General features: G+C 36.9%; 1 protein-coding gene across 1 annotated transcript in view; it reads left to right on the forward strand.

The window, feature by feature from the left end:
- Positions 1–8,402, forward strand: part of rab26 (RAB26, member RAS oncogene family) — a 56,826-nt gene that overhangs the window by 43,762 nt on the left and 4,662 nt on the right. The window lies entirely within an intron of this gene.

The raw sequence follows: 8,402 nt of genomic DNA on the forward strand, positions 1-8,402 counted from the left end.
TGCAGGGGAGGGGGGCTGCCATGCAATTTACTTGGCATCTGAAAATACTGTTCCTCAAAGATATTTTTAATCTGAAAAACGCTTCACTGAGTGAGAACTAATGTTGAGAGCTCAGCAGACAGGTTAAGTTTCACTTTCACTTTAACCTGAAAGACTGCAGGAGTCATGGGCGGGGTGTGTGTGGGGGGGTGGTGCTCTGCCATGAGGAAGTTCGGCTTAAAGACACGTCCCAGGGGCGTTTCTTGTCCCAAAAGGTGTTTCTGGTCCCTACCTGTCATTTTGCTCCTCAGCATGACTGCCTTAAAACGCTGCAGGATTTCTCAAACATGCATGAATGAGTCAAAGCAAGGCTTTGGGCATGTTTTTTTATGAGAGTATAACATTATAACATGATATAAAACTCAAAAAAGTTAATTTTACATGATATTGCCCCTTTAAATCCTAGATTTTTATTTGTTTATTTTAAGTTAGGGTCTCAAAATTTAACATTTCTAAACCTCCATAAAGACCAAGCCATGAGTGACCCCTATAAATGTTGCATATTTGTTTCAGTTTTTCTAAGCAGTCTAATTAAGATTGGTGATTTAAAATGACTGGCTCACTCTTCCTCCAAAGGGAGAATATCATTTAAATGAGTGCATTGCTCTGTTTGACAAAACCCAATCATATGCAAATATCAGGTTTGATTATAGCTTGATAAAATACCTGTGTCAAAAATCCATCACTGTGGGCCTTTTTTTTTTCCTTCGAATCTTCCGGACCTTACATCTGCCTAACAATGAACCTGCACTTTACTGGCACTTGAGTTTTAGCACTATTCTTCATGTCCTTCATAATATATTGAAAACGCTGAATTATTCATTTCTATATTCAAGCATTTATAATCTCCAAGGGCAGATTAGCATATGTATGTGAAGTAAAAAAGGTTAGTGAAACCATTTGGAATAACTTTTTGGACTATTTGTCACAAATGCAACATGTTTTTAGGTTGTAACATGCCACAGCCACAATATCTCAGATTTAATAATCATATTAGTAGCCCATTTTAATTAAAGCTATTTTCCTTAAAGAAAATCAAACCTCCTGCTGCCTTGCTTTAAACCCTTTTTTTGATAAATATCTCAGTGATGTCCTGATGCAGCTCAGTGATACAGGTAGAAAAAAAAATTTTTTAAGTTGAAGGTCCTCTGGACGCTTTCTTCTTAATTGAAATGTTTCATCTCTTCTTCAGTCTGAGGATTTACAGAGAAGCTTAGCATTTTAAGCAGCACTTCCACATGGCGGATCACAAAATCATTGACAAACAAAACTGGTTGTTCACATGACACAGATCAAGCGATTGTTAGTGCCATGTGGGCCCCTTATTGTTCCTCCCTATCCTTCATGGGGACGTTGGTTTGAGAGAGGAGTAAAGGAAGCCATTTTTGCGACGACAAACCATGTGTCGTTAAACGGAGGTGAAGGTCTTCGTGTCCAGTTGTCCCCCCTCTTACAATAATGTTAGTATGACTCGGTATTCTGAACAATAAGCAGCAATCGGGGCCCTAATGATCAGTTGTTAGGCTGATGGTCCTCTTTCACATGTGAACAACTTTTGATTATCATTGGTAAACTTGTTGATCTATTGTAGGATGGTACAGCTTATAGAGCTGCAACTCTTCAGACTGAAGAAATCTCTTAGAGAAGAACATTTCAACAAAAACAAACTTCATACTAATCACCTTTTTTTTTAGATTACAATGATCTGTTAGCACTTAAGTTATGTGTTGAGGTGGCTCTCAGTTACTACTACCACACCAAACTCAACTGAGCCCTCAACACAGGGCATCTTCAGAAAACAAGCTGATAAAATATAATTTTAAATATGTGTTGTTCAATACACAGTACATATCTAACCTAGAGCACTGTATTGAACAATTCAATAAAGATGCTTGCATTGTTGCATCCCTACCTAAAGAAGTAACTCAGTAATAGTCATTTTTATGCTTACTTAGTTTGATTAACTGTAGCAGTCATCTTAAATTGATTTAACTTCAAAATGATTTGGCTGTAGATGAACAATCAATGATGACTTTCTGAGAGTTGCTTCAAAATCTGTCTGGAGAGCAATATTTCCTGCTCTCCATGGCAGTGCGTGATATCAATTCACTAAAACCATATCATTTCAATTTATCAGAGCTTAACTCTATCTTGAAAGCAAACCGATACGCCAGTTATTTGCAAAATAACATGTTTGTGTGGAAAACCACATGAACGTCCTCTCAGGTCGTTAGAAAACAAACAAAACTGCAGAAACTTTTAAAGGAAAAGGTTTAAGGTCAGCACTCGTGTTCAGCCTCTGCAGTTTAAAAACCGCTCTGTAAAAAGCTTCACTCTGGTTCGAGCTCATATTCACTCTGAATGCAGCTTTTCAAAGGACGCCAGTCATCAGAACAAGCCTTACACTCGTGTTTGAGTCCATAGAAACACATCAGCTGCTCTTATCCACACAAAAGCCTTTGTTTTCCCTGTCAGGCAACAAATATCAACTCTGCCCATGCGAGCTATTGTGTTTTTACATTATGAAGTATTGAAACAGATTAGATTTATAGCTGTAGCTATTATTTAATGCAGTTGTTTGTTTGTGTTCCTTCATGTTGGACGTGGCACAGTGTCATTGTGTTTAGTTCAGCTGCCTAAACCTTCTCTCGGGGGAGAAGTCCTACTTTCTCCCTGTGCTCCTCTGGGTTCATTCTGACTTTCAGAGTCAATTTTCTCTCTCTCTCTCACTGTGTAACACTCTGATCAAAGCTTGGCAGGAACAGCAGCGTCAACCGTAGCAAATCTGCTTAGACAAAAGTGCAACAAAAAGAAAAAGTTGTGACGTGAGGAGAAAAAACTCCAAGGCTCCTCGAGGAGATTCAGTGTTGTGTACTAAAAGTCAAAGTGTGACCTGGGATTACCAGCATGCAAAGACATTCTGTTCACAGCATTAGGATGCATTGTTTTTTACGAGTCAGACATCAGAGTTCAAGGACAAGGTGGCAGTTTAGATTGAAAATCAAATGAGTAAAGCTTTAAAAAGATTGGCTTTTACTGGAAAGAACTAAAGTTTTTTCTTTTTAACAGATTAATGATCCAAAGTGCACATCTAAGGTCAAAAACTAAATAAGTAAAAATAAATAAAAGGTTTAATTCCTGCAGGACTGGTTTTCAGTCAGAACTGTTAGAGCTTCAAGGTTCGCAGTTGAGCTCACGTTATAAGACTTCTGTCATGTCCTACAAGAAAGTTCAAATGGGTTATTCAAAAACAGGTTCACTTAAAGAAAGAAAGTGAGAACAGAATGACTCGTGAGTCTTTTTCCATAACAGCAAAGGAAAATCTACTCCAAGGCAACATCAGAACAGCCTCTTCCATCCTGTAGCAGGTGACAACTTGTCTCAGCGATGGAAAAGTGCTGCCAGCAGCTGTCTGACTGGCTCTAACAGTTTGTCACTCATCCAGATCCTTTGCTTCTTTTCTTCTCTTTCACTCGGTTTCTCTGTCTTGTTTTTTTTTTTTTTTTTTCCTTTGGCACGCTTCCTGAATCGTTACTGTTACAATACGTCTAATCCCTCGGCTGAATTTCACTGGATTTGTTTTAGTTTCAAGTCTTTCCCAATAAGACAAACAGCATCTGCATTAAACTCTTGATACAAAAGGACGGAGAACGTAAAGCAATTCATCACTTCCCAACTCTGTGCCAGTATCATTGACTTTTGTCTCCCTGCATTTGGCCAATTTTTCTCCATTGTCACCAAGGAAAGCATTGATTCTTGCATTTATTTACCTAATACTCAATCTTATAACTAAATGATACATTTTTAAATCATTGCAGCTTATATAATGTGTGTATTAATCATACAATATGCTGACCTTCTTTTTCTCAATGAAAAAAAAGATAATTGTATATAAAAGATGGTTATAATTGTCTTGGAAGACAAGCTGTTCAACATCACAGAACTTTTTAAAAGCAAAGTTTCACCTCTTTAATGATCATTAAAGCCTCCAAATGAAATGAAGAAATATAATCTGTTCTATCCCTGGAGAATGACTTATCTATTTTGTGAACTTGAGCCTGATTTACAGAAGTAGACGACAACATGAGCTTTTGCTTCTTTTAGTCTGTTTTATTTTATTCTCTCATCTGACTTTTGCTTTTAAATCTGATTTAATAAATTGCATAATATATTCCCATCTTCTAATTTTGGCAGTCAGGGAGTGAAAGACAATTTTTGTGTCCTTTATTTGGTGACTAATAATTTGTTCAGATTTATTGATGTCTTTCTGCTCAGCAGATGTCCAGAGTCAGTGACCTCCCGTTGCAACTTGCTTTTTAAATATTTAGTTTATCAGAACCGGGAATATTTCCCACCATATCACAGATTTGTTTTTCAAGTTATTCTCTGCAGAGCCATGCCAAAGGGCAACACATCACGCTGAAGTTAAATATGTTTTGCTTTTTATAAAATTATTATTATTCATGTTTAATTCTCATCTGAAGCTGACAGTAATTAGTGATGAAAATTCCTAGAACTTTGAGCTGCTAGCATTTAATTCAGCTTTTACATGGAAACCTGTTATTTCACAGCTAAATCTTTACCATAAATGTTTTGTTTTTTTTATTTTTGCTTCCAGCTGCATTGCTGCCATGCAGGGAGTGTTGAATTGGGTCACAAACTGCAAACATGTTCAGAACTCCTGTTGTGTAAAAGCAAGCAGCAAACAGTTAATGGATGAAATGTGAAAAGAGCTAAACCTTTTTGTACGATGAGGTACTGAAATCTGCTTTGTCGCTTCTGAAACTTCTGTCTGCCAAAATGTGGCACTGATTGCCTTCCTTTCTTGTGATTGCTCAATAGGAAGCTTTTGGATGAAAGAGACGAGTGGCATCATCTGGATTCTGTGATTATATTTCTGTGAAATGACCCGTGGGGAGGTGCACTTTAAACAGCCAAATGATATAATTACACGCTACTGTTCATCAGACGTAATCTCAGCATACGGACAAAATCACTGAGCTAATTTTGTCAGATTTCATTTTCACACTATTTTTTCAGTACTCCTGATGTGATTTAAAACTAAACTTAAAAATAATTTTAATTATAAGCACTTTTTAACCCCTCCCCCTCCTCACAAAGAGAAAAATAATAATGTGATTTAAGAACTTAAAAAGTCCACATCAGGTCTGACCTCATTAATTCCAATCATTATTTAAATGAAAAACAAAGGATTAATCAAAGTGTGCAAAAACCAACTGTTGTAGAGAATAAATTATGTAGTTTATTTGACTAGAATACAAAATAAAAACACAAGTAATCATCCTATGCATTGTAATCGAAACTGCTTGTTCAGGAGTTTATTTATCAAACTTTATTCACTATATTAAATTTACAAAAACATTTTTATTTTATTTGAGATTTATAGTCTAAAGCAACCATAAATCTGGCTCCTGGCTCGAGCTGAGGGAAAACCAGGTACTGGAAGGCATTTTAGACTAAAATTGAATTTTTTTGGCCCCTTTCCCTGTTGATCAATACGTTTTGCTGCTGCTTTGTCAAATTGACCTAAAATAAAAGTTCAGAGTGTGCAGTTTTACTGAATAATGGACAAGTAAAATGCTAATTTCTTATTTGCATTGAACTGGCTTGGCTCTGGGGAAAGAGAGGACAGAAGCATTTTAGAGGCTTATTTGCAACTGTTTTGTTTAAGTAATATGAAACGGGAAATGATCGTGCATTTTTGATCCTCTAATTGAGTTTTAAGACAAAGAAAAGTCTTTGTGGTTTAGTTTATGAAACATATGCAGGTGGATGAGGAGTAGAAATGGCAACTAAATTTATGACAAAGCAGTCCCCCACAAAAAAATAAAAATAAAATAAAATGATTATTCAGGGGAAATTATGCAAAATGTACTTTTTTTAGCTTTATATTATGTTATGTAATTACTTCATCAAAACATACCCAGAGTGTTGCTTTGACTTATTCCTGCATGTTTGAGAAATCCTTGAGTCTCCTGCAGTAGCCATGTGGAGCTGCCTAAACGCTTGCTGGTATGAAGTTCCACCTATTTACCCAAAGCTCCTCCCTGGAGCTCAGTCTGCAGCTGAGCTCCCCCTCTACAGAGCGCCCCCTCCCCCGAAGCATTGTTGTGATGATGTGCTGAAGTGGGAGCGTCGAAAACGATAGGAGGTTCTTAAAGAGACAGAGGCTAATTTCAAGATGTTTAAACAGGCCACGATGCAAATTCAAATTTATTTTTTGATCTTTGCAGCATTTTCATAACAACTGAAAGTAACATAGCTAATTAATTGTGGTCTAGAATTGAACTATGTGCCTGGAAAATGCATATTACCACCCTTTGAACTATATAACTTAATTGTACTGGTCTGTCATCAAGAATTCAAGTCCTTAATTTAAAAAAGGGGAATACCAAGGCTTCACAATGACACCAACGATCATACAAAGAGATTTCTCAGCAGGCCGAGGAAAAATGGGCAGTTTCAAAGAAATTTTAAGGATAAGACAATTGATTATTTCTGAAGGAACCTGCTAGAAAATTTTGATTCAAAGGCAAATTAGGAAAATGAAATGCTGTTTTTTGTTGACGCTGAATGGTGTCTTTGTGGTGTCTTTACCATACCTGTAAAACCTGTTGTCAAATGTTTGCACTGTGGTTCACAGTTTGGCTTCAGATCTGCTAACTTCAGTGGTGGGCACCAGTCCACTAAAGCGTAAATCCGCTAATTGCGGACCTAAATATTTCTTTGTGCTTTAGCGGTCTTACAAATTTTTATAATTCGTACGCAGATTTGTGCTTTCTAAAATTAAAATGCAGTACCGCTAATAACTAATTATCTACCAGTCATCTTGAACAGCGGAAGGTATGGCCGTCAATGAATCACAACACACATGATCTGTCCAACAACACCTCTCCCAGATAAACACACTTATTGGAAATGTATACATCCTTGCTGACAGTTGCTCTCGGTCACGGTTCTCATTTCCCATAATGCTTTGTGTCTGCTTATGTAGCAGGAAGGCAATGTTTAGAACTCCCTTTCCCAGGAGGTACACTTCGCTGCAGCATGCAGAACGGGGCGGTGACAGACCTTTCCGTCAGTCCCATACCTTATATGGAAATGGGACTATTGCATTCCGGAAATGAAGGTTGCTCCTTAAAGACGCGGGATTAAGAGAGCAAAGGAAGAAGCAAGGAAGAAGTTAGAGAGTTTCTTCTACTCACATTCAAGTACTCAGAGCATTATTTATTAATTTCTTTTATCCACCTCCCCAAACACAGACCCTCAGGTTAACCTCACAGGTTTAATGCCTAAGGTTAACCTCACAGGCCTAATGCCTAAGGTTAGTTTGTCACTGTAATATAATATTAATATCCAAAAACAACAAAGATTTAATAAAGATTTGAAAATGAAAAAGAGACATACCACGTGACATAACACGTTGTGTAGCCATTTCCTTACTGTAAAATTTGTTTTTTTTATTAAACAACAAAGAACACACAAAATGATACAATGTACAAACAATAAGGCGTATTTCAAACAAACAAACAAACAAACTTGCATAAAAGAGAAAAAGGATGGGTGCAAATGAAGATAAGAAATTCCTTACTGTAAAATTTATATTGTTAATGTTGAAAGTGTTCGATAGAAAATAGTGTCACTAGCGCTCCCTTCATTTCCGGGATGCAATAGTCCCATTTCCATATAAGGTATGGGACTGACGGAAAGGTCTGTCACCGCCCCGTTCTGCATGCTGCAGCGAAGTGTACTTGTTTCCCAGCAAAAACAGTAAACGTTTGTAATCCATACTAAAATTTTGTATGTATTGATTTATTTTACTTTACAATCGGAGCTCCTTTTTAAAAAAATTTAAAGGCTGGAGCTCAATACTTGACATAATTGGTCGAAGCAATCCGCCAGCGGGGTTAGACAGACATCTAGTGGTCAACTGGAGCAACTACATGAAAAACATTTGTTTCCCATCACAAATCAAATCCGTCATGTACCCAGAATGCATCGCTTCAGTTTTCCAATTAACAGTTTTAAAATTGCTTTATTGATACTTCTTTAATGAAAAATCTACAACAAACAAAAGAAAAAGACAAAGAAACAGCCGAACTAGCAATCCTCAGCAATTTTGTTAATTTTTACACCAGGAGCTAAAGCTCTGTTTCAGGAAATCACATCCCCGGCATTCAGTGCTTGTAGGATTAAGCTGTAAAAGGATTCATACATCGCTAGTTGGCAGTGTTGTACATATATTGTACATGAATTAACTTCTGCTAATTTTTTCTATGGCATAAGTGTTTTTGAAGTTGTGGACCTAAATATTTTCATGAGTGCTTAAGAAATTGCGGAGC

This window comes from Austrofundulus limnaeus, unplaced genomic scaffold (genome assembly GCF_001266775.1).
Source record: "Austrofundulus limnaeus strain Quisiro unplaced genomic scaffold, Austrofundulus_limnaeus-1.0 Scaffold65, whole genome shotgun sequence".
Taxonomy (NCBI): domain Eukaryota; kingdom Metazoa; phylum Chordata; class Actinopteri; order Cyprinodontiformes; family Rivulidae; genus Austrofundulus; species Austrofundulus limnaeus.